At 36.9% G+C, this 26,253-nt stretch overlaps 2 long non-coding RNA genes across 2 annotated transcripts; both read left to right on the top strand.

Moving 5' to 3' along the window:
- Positions 1 to 4,511: 4,511 nt before the first annotated feature.
- On the top strand, positions 4,512 to 10,374 carry LOC132606368 (uncharacterized). Its single transcript, XR_009569708.1, has 2 exons — positions 4,512 to 5,095; positions 10,079 to 10,374. It is a non-coding gene; the product is annotated as an uncharacterized LOC132606368 (long non-coding RNA).
- A 2,807-nt stretch (positions 10,375 to 13,181) lies between these two features.
- On the top strand, positions 13,182 to 15,266 carry LOC132605157 (uncharacterized). Its single transcript, XR_009569065.1, has 3 exons — positions 13,182 to 13,595; positions 14,096 to 14,144; positions 14,885 to 15,266. It is a non-coding gene; the product is annotated as an uncharacterized LOC132605157 (long non-coding RNA).
- The last annotated feature ends 10,987 nt before the right edge of the window (positions 15,267 to 26,253 follow it).

Below are 26,253 nucleotides of genomic sequence, written 5' to 3'. Positions count from 1 at the left end.
AGGTCCTTATACTCATTATGCCTAGCATTGAATAGACTGGGTATTCACCTTATCAAGATCTCAAATCAATGATGGGGTCTGTTTTGCACCTCATAAATGGGCGTCCAAATTGGACCGAACCTTTTGTCAGACTATGGTTCCCTCAAAGTTGGATTTGTTATTTGTTATTGAATTGCGTGGGTTTGCATACTCATAAAGACCATACCCTGTTGTTATTTGTTAGTCTTGTTATTGTTGTCAGTCTTTTTGTTGTTGTTGTTGTTATTATTATTATTATTATGATTATTACTATTATTATGATGATTATTACTATTATTATAATTATTATTATTATGATTATTATTATTATTATTATTATGATTATTATAATTATTATGATGATGATGATGATCATCATCATCATCATCATTGTTATACCCCGCATTTTTGTGCGTTTGGACAATTCAAGGCAATTGCGGGAAGATAACAAGCAAGACTATAATTTTATTTATAGTTGGCATATGAGTTGCTTATGAAGAATTTAGAAGTGGAAATATTAAGAAAGGCTAGGGGCGAGAAGGGAAATGCGCAATATGACTCGTGGAATTATGGAGGAAGACGAAGGGTAAAATGGTAATTTCACAAGTGTTCAAGAAGAATTCTTGGAAAAATTCCAAGTTGGCCGTGTGGCATGTGTGGCATATGCCCACATTTTTATTAATTAGTGGGGGCTAATTACAAACTATAAGGAAATGTGGACTAAATCTTACAAAGGAAGACATTTAGTCTTCTTTATTTATTTTAAGAAAATCCAAGAAAATGGAAGGATTTTCTAGAAAAGGAAAGAGAGGGATCATGTGACCATACTTTTATTTTGGGGGACCTATTTATAAATAATGGAAATTGGTGGAAGACTTGTGGATATATATGTAGGAAGTCATCTTAATCCATCAAATTTTCTAGAGAATTCAAGAAAATAAAGAGCAAGAAAAAGAAGGAGAAAAACTTGAAGGCCATTCGGCCAACCTCAAGTTCCACAAGAACTTTGGAAAAATTTTCTCCAAAAATAATTTCCTACCAATTAAAGGGTCCCTATCAAGTTGGAGTGTTCATGGGAGCAAGAAATCACATGTTCTTGTGAGTTGCAAGTTGTATTCAAGAAGGAAGATTAGAAGAAAAGGTAAGAATTTATCATCCTTTATATGTTTTGGATGTTTGTGTATGATGTGGTGTATGAAAATGGATGAAGTTCATGTGATGGAAGGGTGTAGGTGTGTGGCCGTGACTTGCATAGTCAAGCCGTGTGTGTGTGTGTGTTGTGTTATGTTGTGTGTTGGTTATTGTTATGAAGTATAGATAATATGAAAATTCATAAAAACATGCATATGGGGTGTGTTGGCCGAATGGTGTAGATTATGGAAAGGTGTGGTGAATTAATTTTACTTAGCATTGTAATTGTTGTTATGGTAAGTTCCATGATGTAAAATAAGGATTCAGTGGTTAAGGAGTGAAATTGCGTTGTTGTGGATACTATGTTGAAAATGAAGGTTGGATGACTTTAGTGAAATGGTAGTAGTTGGAGACTTGTTTTAGAAGTTTATGTAAATTGAATGTAAGGTTCTTGCATGCATGAAAGATAATGTGGTTAGCATGATGTGGTTGAGCTATGAATTATTAGGTTGTTATTATTGGAGTTGGAAGGTTTTGAAAGAAGTAGTAAATTGATTGAGTTGTTATAATGTAACCTTGATTGAATATGAAAGTTACTAGTATGGTTGTTGACATTATGTTGATAGTTTGGCCGGGTTGAATTCCCGGATTCTTGTTGATTGAAAACTTACTAAGTTGAATGTTGGGAGTGGTGTATTTACAGGGGAAATGCTGCCGGAATTTCGGTAGCCAAGTATTATCTTAAGATTTCCAATGTTAAATGTTCTAATAGAAGTTTGGTAAATGTGACCAATTTGTAGATTTTGGCGGATTTGCGACTTGAATTCGGGATAGCATAAGGAGCGGCAAGAGGTATGTAAGGCTTCATCCTTCCTTCTATGGCATGTCTTAGACGTAATAAGTTGGTTACGAGCCTCGGGGACAACCCTATTCTCCAGAATTCGCACCTAAAGTTTCTCCGTTTTCCTTCAGTGGAATTGAACTAGAAATTGTGCAAAATGTTGAAAAACCTTCCCAACCCTCTAGAACTTGCATAAAGAGGACCCGATTTCCTTAAGACCCCTACAAGTAACGCCATGACATATAACATATGAAATTTCGGGGATGATCTTATTCCTAGAAACCCGAGATTGAAATTAACCCTTTTTCATTCAATAGAATTGAATTAAATTCCGCATATCTTGTTGAAACAATGGCTCCTACTTCTATAACTTGCCAAATGAAACCGGATTATAATAAAACCTTCATAAGTGACTCCATGAAGCTTATTATATGCAATTTGGGTACGCCACCCCGGTTGACCCGAGGTGGGCCCACTATTCCCAAATTCCCTCCTATTGTTCCATTTAGATTATTTCCGTACTATAATTTAGGGAAACTTTTAGTTACTATTACGATTATTAAACAATAGTTGTTTAACTAATTTATTGATCCCAAGGTATGATCTTCTCCCCAATAGCTCGTAAATGTTTTCCAAACGCCCGCATTTTCCCAAAACAAAGGTTATGGCAAAGTAAGTTTTTTTTCAATGACTATGAGTATGTTCTACAATGACATGGATGACGTCAGGGAAGAAAATGTTTACATGATGAATATGACAATGATGATTCCATGATTAAAGATTCCAAAGTACATGAAACGATACCTTAGGATCCTGTTCTATGTTCTCTCATGATGTTATTCCTTATTGATAGTCTCGCTTTATAATTATTGTTCCTTCAAGGTGAGGCCTGACGACCATGACGAATTCATAATGTAATCGGAGGCTACCGACCTTACGTCACTCCGATAACGCTATAGCTTCTCTTTGGGCTCCCTTGCATGCTTTGATATATATGTATATGTATACGGGGAAGAAGGGAGCAGGGCAGAGCGTTATAGACGCTGGGATATACACACGGTACATGTAGCCGTATTTGACTTGATATCGTCCCGGACGCGGGATATTTATACACATTCATGGTTAAATGGATCGGCTGCCGACGCCTCGGCAATATATTATGTTTTATATTCATATACGAACACGAAGGTTTTTTTTTAAGAAAGCTTAGCATGCATGGCATCTGCCCTGGGTGGCACATACATGTACAGGTTACTCTATTATCGCTCTATATGTCCTGTGATTTCATTATGTTATTGGTTGCAATTTATATTCCTCTCCTTACTATTTTCATGCCTTACATACTCGGTACACTATTCGTACTGACGTCCCTTCTTGCGGACGCTGCGTTTCATGCCGCGCAGGTAAGCAGGTTGACGGACTTGATCCTTAGGAGCTCCACGCTGTATATTGAGAGTGCTCCAGTTCTTTCGGGGCTCCAACTTATTGGTATTACTTTTGTATACATGTCCGGACCCGGCAGTATCCGGTCCTTTTTGTGATGCTATGTATTATGCTTAGAGGCTCGTGGACAGATATGTACAGTCAGACGTTTTGTACTTTTGTGGTTTTCGTCACTGTATAAAGTGCTATTAAAGTTTAGTAGCCCATGTTTATGATTATGCTGTCGATGTTAATATCGAGTAACAAAAAAAAAGTATGGTATAGTTCATATGGCCACCTAGTAATAAGAATATGACACGAGGTAAGGGGTGCTCGGTACAAGTATCGGGTACTCGTCACGGCCCCTAGTCGGGTCGTGACAATCATCATCATCATCATCATCATCATCATCATCATCATTATTATTATTATTATTATTATTATATTGCCATTAATTAATATTGTAATCGTCATGATTACTTTTAACATTCCTATTTATCATCCTACGCAAAATGCATGACATTTATTTTATACAATTAAACGATAGTAATTACTTACTTTTAAACTTTATAAATATTATTGCACAACTATAACGATATCATATAGTTTTTTGTTTTATTTGAGTGCTAATAAAGATATTTTTATATTAAGTAATATTTTAGCACGCGTTAATAAATAATTAAATAAAGAGTGTGTTTTTCAATCCAATATCAAAAGACTTCATACTAGCCCAATTCATATAATACCTGATCCTTACTTTTGCTAACATTAGCCCAAAAGAGAGCCCAATCCACACAACCCATTTACATACCCTCCTTTCCACATGGTCGCCATGCGAGCGCCCCGTCAGCGCCACATAAGGCGCCAAACGGTCACAACATAGGGCTGGCACACGCCTCTCAATTAACTAGCACATGCTTGCCATATGCAGCACACGCCTCTGCCACGTGTTTCCCCTTTATTGGTTAGTTAATTGGAAAATACCATTCTCTCCTAACTTAGCTGTCCTAAATGACTAAAATAACCCTCCACCATATCTGAAAACCTAATATTTTCTATATGCGCCTCTTTTCTAACTTTATCCATGCCAGAAGAATATTTTGTCACCTTGCCCATTTTGGTCTATTTTCAACCTTTTCATCAGCCATGTCCAGGAGCTTGCCCGTCTTAATTCAAGTAAAGTTTCTTGCTTTTGGCTTATTTCAGTTCCCCGAAGCAATACTTTTCAAATCTATGTATCAAAGAGAGTGAAAATCTCTGATTCAGACCAAGACTCCACCATTTCGAGTAAGATCTTAAATCAAATCTTCAATACAAGACAAACCTTGGTGAATTCGAGCAAGTTTGACCTACGTTTACTTCTAATCATCCCTTTAAGATTTCCTTTTCTAACAAAGAGATGCTTTTCGCTCTGTTAAAAAAATAGCTATGAGATTCGTTCATAGAGATTTTCTACCGTTTGAAAATCCTCGTCTTTAAGAATCCCGCCCAAAAACATCCCAAAGAATCTAGCCTGTAGCTAAAAATATCAGCCTTGGGCTTCATTTCAAAGGAGGAGTTGAACAACACATCACACCAAAAAACCACTTTTTTTCTAAGATTTTTGTTCTGGACGTGTTCACGCGAGTCGACTATTGAGTATAGATCTGTGACCCAAGTACCAGTTCGCTGCACCCAAAAAAGGTCAGTGATTATTCTTCCCCTTTCTTTTTTAATTATGGGATATTTTCATGCTTTTATGTGTTATTTTTGTTAGAAGTTGCTGATCTGATTTTGCTCATTTAGATACCATGAAATTAGATATTCATTGTTTTCTCTGTTAGTCTATATTTCAGTTTAGGTTCAACATATGAATCCACAACCGGTAATTTAATTATTGAGGATTAAGTTCTTTCTTATGTCGAGATATTCAAAATCACGCCCTTCAGTGTCCACTATTCATGCTATATGTGAAAATATGTTATGCTATAGATAGATGAATTAAAATTACATGTTGGATAGGTTTCCACTTATCTGTGTTATTAAACTTTTCATACTCTCCGAAAATCATGACAATAGGACTCGTGTAGTTTCAAAGCATGTTCATAAATCCTGATTAATGTTTTCTGAATCATGGCATGGAAGGATTTTTATTAGCATTTGGTCCTGATGTATGTATAAGTTAGTATTGCATAGAGAGCATACCAATAGGATTTCACTTGAGCGTAACGTTATGTAGGGGATGCCATTTAGAATACTTTCTTTCCATATTTAATAAAAAACGTACTTTCATTCCATATTAATAAAAAAGGTTACTTTCTTTTGGTGTTGCATTTCTCTAAATGAGGTGCTAATGTCACTGCATATTTAGTTTACATGCCAAGATGAACTGAGTCTTGCTTAGGTTACTAACAAAACTGCACAGATCCTTAGCTTATGCCATGTTTGCAAGTTCCGTTTTCTTTTTTTTTTCAATTGATGGTGTGAAATCAGAATCTTGATGTTTAGTGCGCTGCATCTAAAGGTTCTAGGCCAAAAGTTATTGTTTTACTTCATACATCGCAAATTTGGACTTGAGCTTGTACAACTGGATAGTAGAAAACCATGCTATAAGTCTTCATTTTTTTATCCAAGAAACTGAATACAAAGGTTGTCATATTTGTCGGGATATTTTTGTGTGTTGAGAAGCCATGCGGTAGTTTTGGCCATCTGTCGTTGAATGTCTAGGGAATAGGAAGAGTCATCATGTTGAATCTGTAGCTTTAATGTTTTTAACGGCATGGGCTAAAATGTCTGAAACGCTGCTCTTGGAATTCTCTTACGTTTAATTCTATTCGGATTTGTGAAATCTGCATTAACAGGTAGTTGCATTGTTTTCTAGTTTAATATCGAGTCCTAAATCGAAGTGTATTAGCTACAACACTATAAACAGCCTTTCCACAGTTAACTTAACTGAATGAATTGTAGATATTACATAGGTCCATGTAAATTTATTCTTTCAATGTCTAATAAGTTTTAGTGAATGTCACCAGTTTAATGATAAACATGCGTTGCTTGGGTTTAGTTTAAACTGGGTAACGTGAGATGTTTATCTACTGTCTTAGGATGCACTTGATCATATTAGCCAAAAGATTTTTTTTAATCATCACATAGTTACAGAAGAACACGTATGTGTTCATAAGGTATTCACATGACTTTTATAATTTGATTCAGTCCACTTTGTGCTTACTGTTGAGGTGTTTATGTGGGAGTTGGAATTCATATGACTCTATATTTGCCTTATCTAATAGTTGCATTTCTAATTCCTATTATCTTTTTTTTGTTACATTTACACCTCGAGAGCAATTGGAGTCTTCATAAGAAGACTCTCGCCACCACTAGAAGTCCCATCCTGAGACTCGATATCGCCGCTAGATTTTGAACCCGCATCTATCCTGCATTTAGTTCTCTCCCTCTCTTGAAAACATTTGAACAAATGCAAGGAGAAGAAGGGACTACTGTTGCATTTTTTACTCGTCTTAAGATTACTAACCGTTTTGTTTTTTTTTATTTGTGAATGTTTATTTGATTCGCTTAAGGTTATCGACCCTAGAACACCTAGACTTAGAGGGGTAGTTGACATAAAGGAGAAGCTAGTAGTTAACTTTGAATTGAGAGGACAAACTTTCCTTTATGATTAAAAGCTGAAATTTCAACTGATGAGCAAATTTTGGCTGAAGCATTTTTTTACAATTCTTCAAGTTCGATACAGTTGTGCATGTTTTATTTGTCACAACTGAGCTTAGATTTCAAAAAAATAAAAAAATAAAAAAATGAAGTGCTCATTTTTTTAAAATATATTTCAAGCTCAAGATTTAAACTTATCGAGTTTTGCTAAAATTAATCACTTGTAGTTTTTCTTTTAGTTCAGATAACGTATGGTGAACATTACTTCCTTTTTATAATTTAAACTAACTGGAACTGATTTCGTTTTGCATTCAATGAAAGGAACTTGTTTTTAGAACCAAGTTCTTTTAAGTTAAGTTCAAAAGCTATTTAGATTAACATTTCTTGAATTTCTTATAACTTCAAACAAATGCCTTCAAGCTCTTTTGATAAATTACAAATCAGTGTTTTTAGCTAATTTGATAATTTGATCTCCCTTTTAAATTGCAATGGCTTTACGTTCACTTTGTTTGGGAGTTTATAGTTAAAGTAAGCAAATTTTAAGCATTACCGTATTTTCAAAGCTAATCTGCACCTAGTTATATTAGACATTGTTATTTTCTTTAAATCTTTTAATAATATGTTTTAATCTTTTGATTAACCTAAGTTCGGTCGGTAACCGTATTTAACAGATTCTAATTGATGCTTAATACCTTCCCATTAGGATATTTAGAACCCTTACCTAGAATTTATTAGGTTAGTAAGACCTTTAAAATTGGAGTTTATTTTAAGCACTTACTTAGTTAAAATAGGTGTCCTAATTCACCGTTGAAATAATTAGGTGGCGACTCCTTAAGTTAAATAATGTAGGAATCACCAATATGCTGTACTCCGCTTTGACTCGGTTAAAATGGGGTATAACAGTTAAACTTGTTTTATATGTTAATTTTTTTAGCTTAGTTTATTTAGTCCTGTATATTTTCTTAGCTTAGTCTTATCCAGTTAAATATGTCTTATGTCCTATATATTATCTTAGCTTAGTCTTATTTAGTTAAATATGCCTTATGTGTTATTATAGCATATTTTGTTAAGCATGATTTAGTTGTTAATTTAGCCTGTTTTAGTTGAGCATGCCTTTAGGTATTATTTTGGCTTAGTCTGCCTATGTTAAGCATGTATTATATGTTTTGCTCTAGTTGATCATGATTTATATGCTGTCTTGTTAGACCTACTTGAGTTGATTATTCTGTAGTGGAATTTAGATGTTGCAGGCTTTGAATCTGGTTGCAAAGTACATGTTAGGCTAGTCCTTGCCTATTATTTGCTTAAGTATAGTCTTGTTATTGGTTCTGTTGGGTAATTAATGTGATAGATGTAGTGCTATTGTTTGATCAAATGAGCTAATAATCCTATAAATGGCTTAAATGTGCTAGCATTATATATTCATCCTATTTTGCATAATGTCCTGACCCATTAAAAGTTGATCATATTTCTGCTTCTAGGCTTTTGTTACTTCCTTCTGGTTAAATGGGAACTGATGTTATATGTCTCCATACTGTATACTAGAGATCCCTGTTTTAACTTACTTGTTATTCTAAAGAGAGTCTAATTATCTGTGGCCATGCTACCTGATGTATGTTAAACTTGGTCAGTGTGGCTAAAGTATACTAGACAATGCATAAATCTCCCTGCTTGACACTATGGTTAATATATTTCACCCTTTTTGTCTATCTTAACTAGCATGTGAATGGGTTTTGACTGTTTTAAAACACATCTATACCTGTTTAAGTCAAGTTTGGAGTCATTTGTAACTTATGGTGTCTAATGTATTGAATTGGTTTCTCAATGACATGTAATTTGAACCAAGATATTGTTTACTTCCAAAACATATTGCTAACCTTAGAGTAGGACCTCTATGTTAACTAACTTAAAACTACATCTTTTGAGACTAAAAGGACATATCAGTTGATTTGATAGTGAACCAGACCCTTTGTATGTTCCCCTAATGACTCTGCTTCTTAAGTTATGAGACTTATGCTATTAATTTGTTGTTGGTTGTTGTATTATAAGTCTCAGACTGTGTTTAAGAGAGTTTAAGCATGTTAGATCTAGCGTTAGCATATGTGGGCTTGTATTGATACTCTGTGAAGCTTGTAAATGAATGCTTGAGATGCCATGTTGATAAGATGTGCAAAGTATGTATATTGTGTGACATCTATGCTAAAAATCTAAACTTATTTACCTCTTCACTTGATAATATTCTAGGGAGTAGTTCAGAGCATGTCTTCATGAGATACCTGTTTGCATTTACCATAGTCATGACACTATTATAATATGATTTGGTTTTAACTTGATTTTCGCCAAAACAAAGAGGGTTTAATTTGACTTGAAATTGTTGTCAAATGAAATTGCCTTGGTTCTGATTAGTATTAGGGCCTGTATGTTGTTGTATATTGATCCTATGTGTTGCTTGTTTTCACTTTGATCTTCTTATGCTTGCATAAGATTTTTTTTTAGTGTTACGTGTCTTGGCATGACTGCTTTTTCTGTTTCTTCCCTTGCATGGTTGAATTTTATGTGGCATACAAAGGGGATACACTCATATGCGTAGAATATATTCAACCTTATATATTTATCCGAGTATATATGCGATGGTATCTAGTGTATATTAAGTCCTGGACAGTTAATTTGTCTATAAATCTTGTTAATTTTGGGCCTTTCCCTTCTTCTATTTACTTGGCCCCTGACCAAGTGTTGAATGTGATTTTGTTGTGCCCAAGTTTATTCGCTTACATGAAATAAATCATCTGGGCCTTGATTATTTCTCTGCTGTTGTTTGATTTGCGCTTGAACATTTTTCTCTAAGTGTCCTATTACTATATTATTTGCTCATTTGGTTTATGTGCTTAATTTATTTTAAGTATGAGATTACCTAGGCCTTAGTCTTCAAACACATACTAATTTTTATCCTTTTGTTGTTCTATGTGAATCCCACATGGGTCACTTGGGCCATATCCTTGCATTGAATCCTGGTTGGGCCAGAGGCCTAACATCATTTCTTTGATCGAGTCCGGGTAGCATGAAAGGGAAGCTAATATTATTCGAAGGCCCAGTCATGGGTGAAAATAACATGAAGGCCCAACTATGGGTGAAAATAGTAACTGGTGGGCTTAGGTAGGCCCACCAGCCTAAACCCTTCTTTTTCTTAATACATTCATTTTATGTGAAAAATTGTATTTGTAAAAAGATATTTGATAATTATTGAAACCTATGTGAATGTTAGAACTTAGGGAATGATTAGATAATTTAGGAAAGTCGCCCAAAAAATGATTTCTAAATTCGGCCAAAAACCATTTTTTCTTTTTTGACTTAATCACAATTTTTAAAGATTCAAACCTGTTTCAACAAATCACGATAAAGTACAAGAATAAAGAGAAAAATGGGATTTGATTGAGTTAAACGGTTTAAGTTAAATAAAACAAATGTGCTACCAACTGTTAAAAGACGGATTCTGGGCCTTAAGCCCATAACTTGAAATTGAAACTTGTCACGACCCATTTTGAATAGGTCGTGCGGGCACTTACTTTTCCTACCTTAGTAAGAGAACCCTCAACCAAACGTTAAGTAAAGACATACAGAATAAATCAAGCAAGCAGAGAGAATAACTACTTAAGTCTCACAATAATATATATAGCTGAAATAGTACGGAATAAGGAAAAATACTCCCAGGGTTTGGTCTAAGTCATACAAGAGCATCTAATGAAAAATATACAAGTGTCTTCAAGGCAGCAAACGTCTCGTGCTCACCTGGAAACTCGTAACAATGCTGATGACTACGATTAGCCACGAGAGACGGAGGAAGACCCAACCTGGTACTCTGCATTCATAAAAGAATGTAGCAGGTGCAAATCAGTATAAAACCACGGTACTGGTAGGTATCATCGGCCGACTAAGCATAGCTAACATAATTCAGACATTAAAACAAGATAGGCAGATTAATCAACAAGTCTAAGTCAAACATAATCGAAAACAAGTATATGTCATCGCCTAAGTAGAGCATCTAATCCCAAATGAGCCAAGTTTCAATATATCCAATCCGAATCCAACATCACAAGTGCAAAACACCAAATCATCTCAATATAAGTCAAGATGCAATGCAATGCAATAATGTATGAATGCAATGAAATGCCATGCAAATGTTGTGTACACATGTACTCCGGACGGAAATATCGACATCTCGGTAGCACAACCCAAGGTGACTCGCGAAGTCTATGTGCCACTCGTCCCGGATCTTTGCCCAACAGATAGATAAGACCCCGAATCTTTGCCCACGGGGAGTTCTCACCGGCACCACCCTAGGGGACCGCGGAGTCCATGTACCTCATGGCTCCCGCACAAACCTTGGCAACCGCTACCATTCAATCCATGATTCCAAAACTAACATCGGATATCGGACTCTCACGTTACTCAAGTAAAAATCGAGCCCAGCTCATCACAGTGTTTCATCAAGTATCATCAAGGCATCAACAGTGTATCATAAATGGATGAGAATGCGTGCAATGCATGTGTCAACATCAATAATCTGGTCAATATCACAAGTACCAACATGGGTACGTCAATAACATATCAATGTTACAAGTACCAACATGGGCACGCCAACAATATCAGGATCACAAGTACCAACACGGGTATGCCAACAATATCAGTGTCACAAGTACCTACATGGGTATGCCAATAATATTAGGAAAGACTACACAAGTCATATAGAACTTTATCCTCGTATCAACATTAACAAGTAAGGTACTACAGTATCACAATCAAGATGGAAAAACATATTGGAATATCTACAATAACACGTGGAATCAAGCCAACACAATAGAACAATCAAGTCATAACATAACGGGGTGGCTAGCCCTAGTCACGTAACAGGGCCTAACCTAAGACAATATCCAACCCAACTTCATACCCGAAGGTTTACATGCTTTCTCCGACAATATAATCTAAATATATGCTTCGCTATATGAAGTCTTACCAAGGGTAAGCCATAACCTACCTAGATGGCAAAGACAACAACACTAACAATCACTCTATAGCCTTGCCCTTCCATGGAGTCTCAATATCAAAGAAGCCTAGGCATATTCAAAATCTAGATTAGTAATTGTTATACCCCGTATTTTTGTACGTTGGGTTATTCGTAAGCTAATCGATATAAGTTCAAGGATAAGATTATTTTTGAGATATGAGACAAGGACCTTTTAATCCCGATTTTAATAATACACGGTTGCTTATTAATTACAATTAGTGGAGATATTAGTGAAGTGGGATTAATTGACCATGATTAGAATATTAAGTGGGGATTTGTTACATCCCGTGTTCTCATGCAAAGGAAAGCGTGCGAGTTAAAGGAAATTAGTAATGGAAACAAGGTTATTCCCCCCAAGCTTATAGGTGGTTAGAGTAATGGTACAGATGTGCCGTAAATATTAGGAGTCGAACAAATCGAAGAAAATAAGCTTCGTCGAGGTTTGAAATTTATTTGAATGAAATACGGTCCAAGCTATAATACCCCGTATTTTTGGACTAGGAAATTTAACCGTCCAACACGAGTAAATTTACCCGAGCCGGAGGATTTAGTCATATTGAAGCATGAAAATCAAGAACTTGGTTTATATGAGGAATGAAGTCCAAAAATAATTTAGGCTTAACAAGTGGACGACGGTGATTGGGAATAATATTTGGTGTACATATAAAAAGGTTATGGACTAGAATTCTACCACATGATTATGATAACGAGTATATGTAGTATGTTAAAAGTGGTCCATGTTCAAGTGAATTGAGACCAAGAAATCAATTTTGTGTTTAATTTGTTACATGTTGGATTATAACGGAAGATAGGAAATTTATTAAGTGGGTAGTGGTTATCCGGACAAATGTCCACACGTGTCCATAGTATGAGATAAATTTGATGAAATATACATTTTATCAAAGTCATCACCTTTATGCAATTTAACAATATTAACGTTTCATATATATGGCTAACTATAAGATGTATATGTGTTATAATTAGGCTTATGTGGCACAAGAATACTACTCCCACCTTGAGATGTTGCCAACTAAGAGTATAGCATTAATTGCTCAACTACACGTATTAAGATGAATGAGTTGAAGGGGCAAAACGTGCCAACACTTATTTCTTCATCTTAAATCTCATCTAACCTTTGGGAAATTATATTGGAGGAGCAAAGGTTACAGCAACTATACCTTACGTGAAAAGCATCACTTTTGGATACATTTTGAGAGCTAATTACGTTCAGCAAACCTCCACTTGAGGGAGACTATTCTTTTTCACTTTGGGATGAAGCAGCAAAAATGTGATTTCCAAGTGACTTTTGTAGCACGTCACTTGCAATTGCAAAGAATGAAAGTATAATTCTTTCCAAGGACGACATACGGGTTTAGCATACCGCTTTGATCTCATTGTTCCTTTTTGTCGCATTATTAATTCGGGCTTTCTTCAAAGTGAAGTAAGGTGGAAGAAGAGTAGTTGTTGGCATATGAGGTAAGAAATAATCTCTCCTAGATGTATTTGATTTATCCAAGTTGTATCTACATTGCTAGATGAAAGAAATACGAAAATTATATCAGAAATCGGATAAACTCGTGTTGTAGTTCGGTGGACTGTTTTGGGAGATCGTTTTTATGAAATTATATGAATGGAAATTAATTGAATAACCTAGAGGTGTTGTTGTTGTTAATATTGTGGAGAAATTTCGGATGAAGAAAATGACGTTATAATCTCGATATGTTCATTAAGTTGCTGTTATGATGACGGGCTATTTTAAAAGTGATTTAAGGACGGATTCGATTTCATTTGGATATGTATTTGTTGATATTATTATTGTTGGTATTGTGATCGATATTTTGGCTAAGTTGGAATCTCGAGGATTATTAAGTTTTAGGGAAGATGCTGCCCGAATATCATTAGATTCCTAAGTAACTAAGAATTGGTTTGAAAGAGTATCTTAATCTGATTATTGGCATTTTTGGTATTGTTTGTAGATTGGTAAAGCTCGAGACCTAAGTTATGGTTAAATTGACAAGCGACAAGGTATGTGAAGCTATCCCTTCCTTCGTTTTGGCATGATCTTTATGAAACAAACAGACGACAAGCATATAACTCCAAAGAAGCTCCTATTTTTAGAGACACTAGGATGGCTAATGTTCTTGATTTCCAGAATATTTTTCATTGTGTCTTGATACGTGTCTATGATTCCAGAAGTTCTATTTGATATAATCCATAGTGACATTCGAAGGGTACTTGATATGACTGTTATCTTGATTATCGAATGATGGTTCATTTTGATTATCCTATTGAGTCTCAGATATAATTTAGTTTGTATATGGTTGCTCACTACTCTGCTCGTGCATGCCTCAATATATCTTTCACTAAGTCCCGAGCCAGGATACGTTTTCGTGCACAGTTTCATTGCATTGTTCACCGACTCCCTCACTAGAGGGCCGGGATACGGTATATATATATATATATATATATATATATATATATATGATATGATGATATGATGATATGATGATGTGATTATGGCGCCAAGGATGGTATGTGATGACTTTATTCACCGAGTCCCATAATGGGCCGGGTATGATATATGATATTGATATGCATGATTTACATTTCATAAAGCAAGTGTATTGGTATTTTGAATGTCATACTTGTCTCCTGTGTTCTCTATTTCAGTCATGATCCTCTTTATGGTATTTCATGCTTTATATACTCAGTACATATCTCGTACTGACCCCCGTTCTTCGGGGGGCTGCGTTTCATGCCCGTAGGTACAGATACTCGAGTTGGTGACCCTCCAGCTTAGGACTACTACTCAGCTGTCTTGGAGAGCTCCATTGCTTCGGAGCCTAGACTTTTGGTGCAGATCTTTTGATGTGTATATATATGGTTATGCAGGGGTACGGCGGGGCCCTGTCCCGTCATATTTCACTATCGATACTCTTAGAGGTCTGTAGACATATGTGTGGGTTGTGTATAAGTTTGGTTCAGCTGTGTCTATACGATGTGCTATGGATATGTTCGTCTGTAGTGGCAGCCTTGTCGGCTTACGTATAGTATTGACATGTAGTGGCAGCCTTGTCGGCTTGTGTATCATATTATGTTTTGATTAGTTGTGATTCCTCAGGAGACAGGTTATATGGATATATATATATATATATATATATATATATATATATATATATATATATATATATATATATATATATATATATATATATATATATTTATGATGACGTTATGAACCTTTGTAGTTCTTTGCAAGTTTTCATATTGTTCTTAGATTCGGTTGACTATATCTAACAGGTACGTATACGAGTGTCCAGCTCGGGCACTAGTCATGGCCCACGGGGTGGGTCGTGACAGAAATCATGAAGAACGATACTAATAATGCTATCATTCAATTTAGGTCAAAACCAACCCTAGAATTTTGGGAGACGGGCCCCACAAGGGTAAAACGGAAAACTTGAGGGTAAAATATCAAATTAAATACTAGGTGATCATATCCCAACAACTAATTGCTAATTTAACTCAAGATTTACCAAATTTTGAAATTCAAGTAAAACCCCCAATTTTGGGTATAAACCCTAACTCTTAGATTCAATGAATGAACACTAATAATGGAAGATATATGATTAACAACCTTAGATTCATCATAATCCAGCATAAACTCTATCAATTTAATCATTAATAAGCCTAGATATAAAATCCATCAAAACCCACTTTTAATCTTCCATCACTAAGGGCTAACAAGGAAAGAGGAATCCCTAAGATGATTAGGAACAATGAATTAGCAAGAAGGTTAGGAGGACTTACCACCAAGAATCTCCTCTAAGAATCCTCTAGAAATGCTCCCAATATGAACCACTTTCGGAATAACAATGAATGAAAAGACTTGGAGTTTTATATCATTTAATACCCCAGTCACTGTGCGATCACCGCTTCCGCTGTCACTCAGACCGGTTTAGCGGAGGCACCCCAGCTGTGCCTTGACCGCTACAACGGTCAAGCCCAAATGGCCAGGACCGCTCCAGCTGCAGGGTGACCGCTCCAGCGGTACCACTGCGGCAGTGTTGGTGCCACCAAAGCGTGCACCAGACACCAGAAACTACACCAAGTTTCACACTTCGATCTGATTTTTCGACTAATTCCTGGGGCCATTTGCTCATATACCACATACATAGACACACATAAAAATAGGCTACCAACGCGCTCGTGGCCTAAGAATTCCTAACGGAGGTCTCGTTGACCAAGTCAACCCCCGATACCTTAATTCCAATACCCAACCCAAGTCCTAAAATGCATCCGAGTGTATTGGGAACCAAACCAGATATACGCACGAGTTCTAAATGACTATCCGGACCTCTCGGAATCGACGAATATTTGATAAAGGTCGGTTTACCCAACTTTGAGTCAACTCTTTCTCACTTAAAGCTCAAATTTTACAAAAAATCACCAAAATCAATCCCGAACACATCGGGAAGCATGTCAACAGTTCCCTCTGGTCAAAAGTGAGCTAACCACGCTCGAAAAGGGTCATAAGGGCCGAAAACGCAATAACGACCAAACAGGTTGTTACAAATCTATTGGGAAATGGTATTTGACAAAAAACTGACTTTGAAAATTGGACTCTAAAATACTTGCAAATGTTGTACACTTGAAGGGCAATTTTTGGACCTGAAATGAGTTTTGGACAGCCTAAGAATTGGACTTGGATATAATTTTTAAAAAAGGAAAGATCTTTGAGCCTGGAAGCCCAACATTGAATTTGGACTGAACGAAATCGACTTATTGGACCAGTTTTGAGGTTAAGATGGATTTGGGACTTGGGATATGGATTGATATTATGAGCTTCAAAAATAAAAGGAATTGGACTCAAATAATAAAACTTGTACTTTTCTTTATCTATATATATATATGTATAAAGTTGAGATATATTCCATATTTTCCATATATATGTATAATAAAACCCATAAGATCTAAAATCATTTTATTAGGACAAGAATAGCAGCGACTCTACTTGGGAGAAATCCCGAGTGTGTCCTCGTCCGGCAATAAAGTGAGTTGAACACTTAAGGATTTTTGAAACCAAAAAACCCCTTTTCTAAGAGGACTTTTCTCCAAATTTTTTATTAAATTAATTATATGAATGAAGTGACAAGTTTGCGGGAACTTAAATGATTTTAAGAAAATAAATACAATAATCACACATTGAAGCTCTAAGGTCAACCGTACTCTACGGATCTTTAATACTAGGGTGTGTAAAACCTTACCTAGGGGATCATCAGAACCCTTATCTCGAACTTTGGTACCAAAAAGATTTCTCTCTTGCTTGAAAAATCTTTTTACTCAGTTTTTCCTAATTTTCCTATTATAAATTAGGTGGCGACTCTAAAAAATACTAAAATCCATTTAGAGCACCAACAGCCTCTTAGTAGCTTTTATACGCCGGCGTAAACGTTAACCGTAACATATGGCGACTCTGCTGGGGATTTCCTAGGTTCTAACCATAAGAGTTTTAATATGATGTGATTTTAACTGTATCATTTGCTAATGTGTTTAAATTTCCGCAATTTTTGAACTGTCATTCATATCATATCATAAACTCCGCCACTCCTGGCCCTGTAGTACCTCCACACTTGCAATACTCTAATTGCAAGCCACTCCGCTTAGCTAACTCTAGCTAAGGACCACTAAGGTTGACTACCTCTAGCCAAACCCAACTAATATACCTAAGCTAAATCTAGCCGAGGCTACCACTTAATAGATTGAAAGGTAAACTGCCTAACAACTACTAAGAATTTGATATACCTACAACAAGTTCCTTTACAACAACCTAAAGAACATAGACTAAACTCATATCAGGATCTGGTTCTTCAGCTTGAAAGTAACTTTGTTCTTGAGAGATCTTGAGAACTTATGTCGGCAGCTTTGCACGATTTAGATTTGGTTCTCAAGTCTACCAAATATGCTGCCATCATATTGTATATATAATGGGAGCATGTGCGGTGAAAAGAGACCACTTTTCAATTTTGACCTAAAGCATGGGCCAACTTACTATTATACTTGTGTGCAACAAGTGGCTCAGCTTTACAGCTGTCTCTGCCGATAGTGCAAGGTGCAAAGAGAGCAGATTACAGACCAAGTCTCTTATCTGGTTCTGAAACAGTTTGACAATCATCAAAACGCGAATGCACTTGGAACTATCAACGTTAATTAAAATAAACGCGAATGCACTTGGAACTATCAACGTTAATTAAAATAAAGTGACAATGCAAAACAATACCTCATTTCTTGCTCTTGTTGAACCGGCGCCCATCGATCTGCACTACTCCTGCCTTTGCCTCTTCCTCCATCTTGAGATATTCCTCTTCCTCTATCTTGTGATACTCCTCTTCCTCCTGTGTTACGACCCAGTTTAGGGTCACGCGGGCACCTACCTTTCCCTCCTCGGTAGGCGAACCTTCAATCGATACACAATAATCAAGTAAAGACAATTTGAATATTCCAAAAGCTAAGTAAAATTAACAGGGGAACTCCATTGCTTAATAAACTCCAATATGAAAAGTATTTACAACCGTTAAATAGATAAGGAGTCCTTCCAAGTTCCCACGACCTGGTCTAGACTAGTATAAGAGCGACTAATGACTTCAAATTACCACTACATTCTAAGACTCAACCCCGAAATGAAATGGGAGGAGGCCTTCCAGATAGGCACCACGTATTTCCACATATGCTTCGATCAATCACCTGAAACAATCTACACCCCAAGAGGAAGTAGAAAGTGCAGTATCACTACAAACCACGCATATTGAGTAAGTATCATAGGCCGACAATGGTTAGTAACACATATTAGTAAAAGAATTCACAAATAAACATGATAACAACCCAATCAAGTCATACGTCTATCTACCACACACTGTATATCAATACTTTTAAGCATTAATTTCACTCTAATAATTCACCAGTCAATCTCACAACGGTCTCGGAACTCACACATCATTAAATCGATCGTTTCAGTCTAGTAGTCAACTCATCATTAAAACACCCGTTATCCTACATCACATAGAGACTAAATATACAACTAATCTTACAGACGGTCTATGAGATACCTCAACAAGTTCAATCAATGAATCCAGATTCAAGTACGCGTCATTGCCTGAGTAAAGCATCTAATCCCAATGTGCCATATCTGAATAAATCAGTCCGAATCCAATCATCACAAGTAAACACAAAATCATCTCATACAAGCCATAATGCAATGCAAGATGTATGAATGCAATGCCATGCCATGCAAATGAGGTGTACACATGTACTTCAGACGGAAATATCGACGTCTCGGTAGCACAACCCAGTGTGACTCGCGAAGTCTAAGTGCCACCCGTCCCGAATCTTTGTCCAATAGACAGACGGGAGTCTGGCTAATTGCTTACAGGGGGAGTCTCAACGGCACCACTCTGGGGGACCCGTGGAGTCCATGCACTAACAATGATTCCGGAATAACATCAGAATCGGCCATGCAACAATGATGTCGGAATTGATCATTGGACATCGGCCTTCTCACAATCACTCTGGTAAGAGAGTTTTATGAAATATCAGTTTCATACAATCAACGATTCTGGAATTGATCATCAGATATTGGCCTTCTCACAATCACTCAAGTAAGAGAGTTTTATCAAATATTAGTTTCATACAATCATCGATTCCGGACTTGATCATCGGACATTGGCCTTTTCACAATCACTCAAGTAAAAGAGCTTATCAAATATCAATTTCACTCAATCAACGATACCAGATCATCACCGGGTATCGGCCATGCATCATGAATGAATGAGAATCGTGCAATGCGTGTATCAACATCAAGCTCAATATCACAAGTACCAACAATGGGGTATGCCAACACCGTATCACAACACAACACCAACAGCGGGTATGCCAACAGTATATCAATATCACAATACCAACGGTGGGTATGCCAACAATGTATCTATATCACAATACCAACAGTGGGTATGTCAACAATTTATCTATATCACAATACCAATAGTGGGTATGCCAATAATATATCCGAACCAAGACGGATAACGAGATCTAATCTCTATCAACAACTCATGGCATCAAGCCGACACAATAGAAATGTCAAGCACAACACAACGGGGTGGTCCTAACGCACAACAGGTCAATCAATCGATATACATTATTACCACTTCCTTAAATCAGCCTATTAACTTAGAACAAGTAATCGCACCCTACACTTACAATCATTCGTCACAACTCTTTTTAGAACTCAATCACAATCATTGGTGTATTTTATCCTCCCATTTATCAACTAGGTTCACTATTAATGGCATAACACAATAATCACACATTACGGGAATTTCTCATCATTAGCCACAACAATAGGTTTGATCTGCTACTTCCAAGTCGCATATATCCACCGATAATTAAAAAAACAAACTGCATCAAACAACCTAAGGAATCTACTGGCCACAAGGCCGAACACACAAATCACACAACAATACCATCCTAAGATTCCATCCCAAATCTCCAATTCGTATGCATGCATTCTTCGTTCCTTATAATACATGACTATATGAAACTAACTGGAGTCTACCGAAAGGGAAGCCATAACCAACCTGGCAGCCGAACAGGTGCCACGAACCTACACGTTGCCTTGTCTTTTGAAGCGTCTCCAAATAATCAAACTCTATCACATATGAATTCTATGTAAGAAACCATGAATAATGATACCCATATTGGTTACTTTCTATTCGGGTCAAATTCCAACCCTTAATTTAAGAAAAACGGGCCCCAAGGGTAAAACGAGAATTTTATGGCCAAAATACCAAATTCAGTACTAAAAGGTCAAAACCCATTACTTTAATCACAGGAATACTCAATTAATTCTCAAAATCATCATTTATATGAAAACCCCCAAATTTGGGTCTAAGAACCCTAACTTTGATTCAATAATTTCAACCCTAGAATGGAAGATTAATGATTAATAAGCCTAGATATGACATTATCTAGCATAAACAACAACATTTAACCATAACTTAGGCATCCAAATCATTTTTAAAACCCTTTTATGAAAAACCCCATAAACCCTCTTTTAATCTTAAGATTCTAGGAATTTCTAGCACAGATTCTTACTTAGGAAAGAAAATGGAAGAGATTAGGATTAGAGAACTTACTTCCAAGGGAAATCTGACCATTAACCCCTCAAGTCGCCTTTCAGGTGGTAAGAAAATATAATAGAAGTTATGGGAGGAAATAAGGGTTTTCAGAGGCTTTAAAACATAAAAACTACTTGTCGCCCTTACCACTCCAACGGTCAACTTTACCGCTGCGGCGGTCAGCCTTACCGCTGCGACGGTTACACCAGAGACCCGAAAAATCTGGTGTCTTCCAAACTTGGAAACGACACCTGGAACCTCCCAAACACAAATCAAATATGCAGATGTACATAAAAATGTTTTGTGAAAGCACTCGTGGCCTCTGAATTTCCAACGGCTACGTTGACCAAGTCAACCCTCGATGGCCTAAATATCAACTTTCCAATCCAAGTCCATAAATGCAACTGAGTGCACTAGGAACCGAACCGAACCAAACCCACCAATCAATCACAAATGGTCATTCGGACCTCTTGGAATTGACGAATTTTCAAAAGAAATCCGTTCATCCAAAAGTCAACTCTCAGTCAAACAGTTTTCGCTTAAAGCCAAAGTTTTCTAGAAAACATTCCAAAGCCCAAACGATGCCTAGGAAGTCATGCCAACTGTTTTCTCGGGTCAAAATAGTTCTAACGTGACTCAACAACGAGTCGACGAGGGTAAAAATGGAAAAATAACGGTAACAACAAAACGGGTCGTTACATCAGATACCAATTAAACAATTGCTCGTCCTCGACCGAAGAACGAGAGTAGTACAAGCTTACGATAACCAAGGAAATCATATCACAACCAACACAAAGCTCCTTCAACAAGATGCAAACCCAAACCGCAATTCGTTCGCACTTATCCAAAAGGCCCAATTACCATGCCTCTAAAACACAAAACGGATCTCTCATAGATAAATCAAATAGCACAAACCTTTAGACATAACTAATCATAAAACATTCCGAACTGGTAAGATATTCTAAGCTATTTAATCTAAATCGTTCCTTGAATCACAGTTTCTTAGAAGTACACAATACAAACCGAAACCAGGACTTACTCTTCCCAAAAGAGAATCCTACATCCTCTTGAAAACTCTAAGCTATTTCACCAAAACTTATCTTTCTCGCAGCTAACTTGGTCAATCTTAAGTCTTCTTAACTCTTCAAATCACTTATCTAGGAACTTACCATTGAGTACTACATAGGGCAAGATCTGCCAACATCCAATTATCAGAACAGAGCCTTATCACAATCCTAGAATCTCTCCGAAGCACAACAATTATTATTACAACCCATTGTACTAACCGAAAGGCTGACTCTGGTGAAACACCAAAAGGACTATTAATAACAAACCTCAAAAATCAGGCGTTCCTTATCACAAACCTCAAAAATCAGGCTTTCCTTATCACATCCATTCAAACCATAATGACCCAAAATGAACGCACCATTTCAGAATATATCAGTAATCACACAAACTGATTCCAAGATCCGAAACCCATCACACTCTTACCTCTCATAGCAAACCATAAGTTACCCCTCTCGGCTCTAAAAGCTGAAACTTACACAAATTGTTCTAAAGGTACCGGATAACTAAATTTTGCGAATGCGACCTCAAATTCCTTACATTACCTGCATTCCTGGTACAACCCGAATTTTTCCGACACTAAGGAAATATGTACTTATAAATCAATATTTTAACTATCAAACTTTCCATTGTAATACCTCAATAACCCATAACACTTCCGAAAGCATCAAAATCTCACAATCCCTGGAGCTATCAAGCATAATCACTTCGGGCCCATAATATCCGAAGTCATTTCGTCAATGTTGTTCATAACATAAAACACTTAGCACAACACGATCCCATCTCGGAAACACTGATAGCCCTAACATACTAAGAATTTCTACAAATCCTTTCTCTTAAACACACACTAACTCATTCACTGGTCACCACTTCTTATCACTTACCCATTCCGTAAACTTACGCTCTCAAAATCGCACAACAATCACAAGCTCGTCTATCCATACTAGACAATAATACCACTATTCACATAGATTCAAGTACTCCCAAGGGCGCACCTAATTCTTGCCACTCTCAACTAACACTAACCAATTCTCGAAGCCACTAAATCAATTACCGCAAATCATAAGGCTCGCATACTACCAAACCAACCTGGGAGATAGAATCACACCACACACTTTACACCTTAGAGTTACCTTTCAACGCATCGGAGTCAAAACTGACAAAACTCTAAATCCCACGAAGCAAATACTTGGTCTAAATGACCCACTTTCCTCTACCAAGGTTCCCTTATTCCATTCCTTATTTTGAATTCCAAAATGATCCATATAACTCGAATAGGTTTAAGCCTCATCTCTAATTCACTAAATTAGAATGTCTCTGTTATAGGACCTAAACACACCTAACCATTCAAGAGACTACACCATCAACTCAATCGGATAGCAACACCGATAAAAAACAAAACTCATCAAAGCTATACAACAAGTACAAAGGCTCTCGGCCTCAATTCGATGTTGGACATAACTCTCAATAGTTGCTAGGTTACTAGAACCTCACTCTCGTAACAGTCACAAACACATTCTCATAAGCATGCCAGATACCAATTATTTCCTTCTTGGTCCTTAAGAATTTTCTATCCAAATCATCTTTATCATGACTCAATTCCATGTACACAACAAATAGCAATACCAATCCCCTTAAGAATTCGGATTTTCTATGCTCTCTTACAATATCGTCCTTTTAGTACTTACTCTTAACTTCTCTTATCTACCACATACAATCACTATACCCGTTGAATCTGGTAATCCCTAGCGAACTCACTCTCGTTCTCGCATATCAATAATAAAAACTTAACCATTGCGAAATCATTGTCTGCCCTAAGTTCACCTATGCCATGCATACTATCACAAACCTCATTAAAGTCGAAATCTTCTTCCCAAGCTAGAACTGAACTAGGCCACGCATCCAATCCGAGATGACCCCTCTCATACCATACCACCACATAATGTATGAGATCAAAAACATGAGAACGCGTGTTTATTGTTTGAGGGAGGATGAAACAAGGATACACAGATACCAATTGGAATAGCCTAGATACCAATTGGACCCGTCGGGATACCAATTTGATCGAACTAGCACGAATAGAAAGAATGGAAGGATTTTTTCGTAAGATGCCTCATAGCCTCTCATGGATGGGTACATACATCTCCGTACCATTCCGCGAGACTCTGCTACGCAGTGCTATTGTACCTGGTAGACCGGTAACCTAAGCTCTGATACCAACTTGTCACAACCCAATTTAGGGTCGCATGGGCACCTACCTTTCCCTTCTCTGTAGGCGAAACCTCAATCAATACACAATAATCAAGTAAACACAGTTTGAATATTCCAAAAGCTAAGTACAGCTAACAGCGAAAATCAATTGCTTAATAAACTACAATATGGAAAATATTTACAACCGTTAAATAGATAAGGACTCCTTCCAAGTTCCCACGACCCGGTCTAAACTAGTAAAAGAGCTACTAATGACTTCAGATTACCAGTACATTTTAAGACTCAACCTCCGTCCCACCATGAAATGGGAGGAGGCCTTCCAGATAGGCACCGCCTATTTCCACATATGCTTCAATCAATCACCTGAAACAATCTACACACTAAGAGGGTGTAAAAAGTACAATATCAGTACAAACCACGCGTACTGAGTAAGTATCATAGGCCGACAATAGTTAGTAACACATATCAGTAAAAGAATTCACAGATAAACATGATAACAACCCAATCAAGTCATACGTCTATCTACCACACACTGTATACCAATACTTTCAAGCATTAGTTTCACTCTAATATTTTACCGGTCAATCTCACAACGGTCTCGGAACTCACATATCATTAAATCAATCGTTTTAGTCTAGTAGTCAACTCATCATTAAAACACCCGTTATCCTACATCACATAGAGACCAAACATACAACTAATCTTACGGACGGTCTATGGGATACCTCAACATGTTCAATCAATGAATCCAGATTCAAGTACATGTCATTGCCTGAGTAAAGCATCTAATCCCAATTTTCCATATCTGAATAAATCAATCTGAATCCAATCATCACAAGTAAACACCAAATCATCTCATACAAGCCATAGTGCAATGCAATGCAAGATGTATCAATGCAATGTAATGCAAGATGTATGAATGCAATGCCATGCCATGCAAATGAGGTGTACACATTTACTGCGGACAGAAATATCGACGGCTTGGTAGCACAACCCAGTGTGACTCGCGAACTATAACTGCCACCCATCCCAGATCTTCGCCCAACAGACACACGGGACCCTGGCTAATTGCTCACAGGGAGAGTCTCATTGGCACCACGCTGGGAGACCCGTAGCGTCCATGCACTAACAACAATTTCGGAACAACATTGCAATCGGCCATGCAACAATGATGCCGGAACGGATCATCGGACATCGGCCATCTCACAATCACTTAAGTAAAATAGGTTTATCAAATATCAGTTTCACGCAATCAATGATTCCGAAATTGATCATTGGACATCGGTCTTCTCACAATCACTCAAGTAAGAGAGTTTTATCAAATATCAGTTTCATACAATCAACGATTCCGGAATTGATCATCAGACATCAACTGTCTCACAATCATTCAAGTAAGAGAGTTTTTTTGAAATATCAGCTTCATGCAATCAACGATTCCGGAATTGATCATCAAGTATCGGCCTTCTCATAATCACTCAAGTAAAAGAGTTTATCAAATATCAGTTTCTCTCAATAAATGATACTGGATCATCACCGGGTATCGGCCATGCATCATGAATGAATGAGAATCGTGCAATGCGTGTATCAACATCAAGCTCAATATCACAAGTACCAACAATGGGGTACGCCAACAACGTATCACATCACAACACCAACAGTGGGTATGCCAACAATATATCAATATCACA

The sequence above is a fragment of the Lycium barbarum genome, chromosome 8, assembly GCF_019175385.1.
Source record: "Lycium barbarum isolate Lr01 chromosome 8, ASM1917538v2, whole genome shotgun sequence".
Lineage (NCBI taxonomy): Eukaryota > Viridiplantae > Streptophyta > Magnoliopsida > Solanales > Solanaceae > Lycium > Lycium barbarum.
Note: the sequence above shows the minus strand (reverse complement) of the source record. Positions and strands in the feature narration are given on the sequence as shown.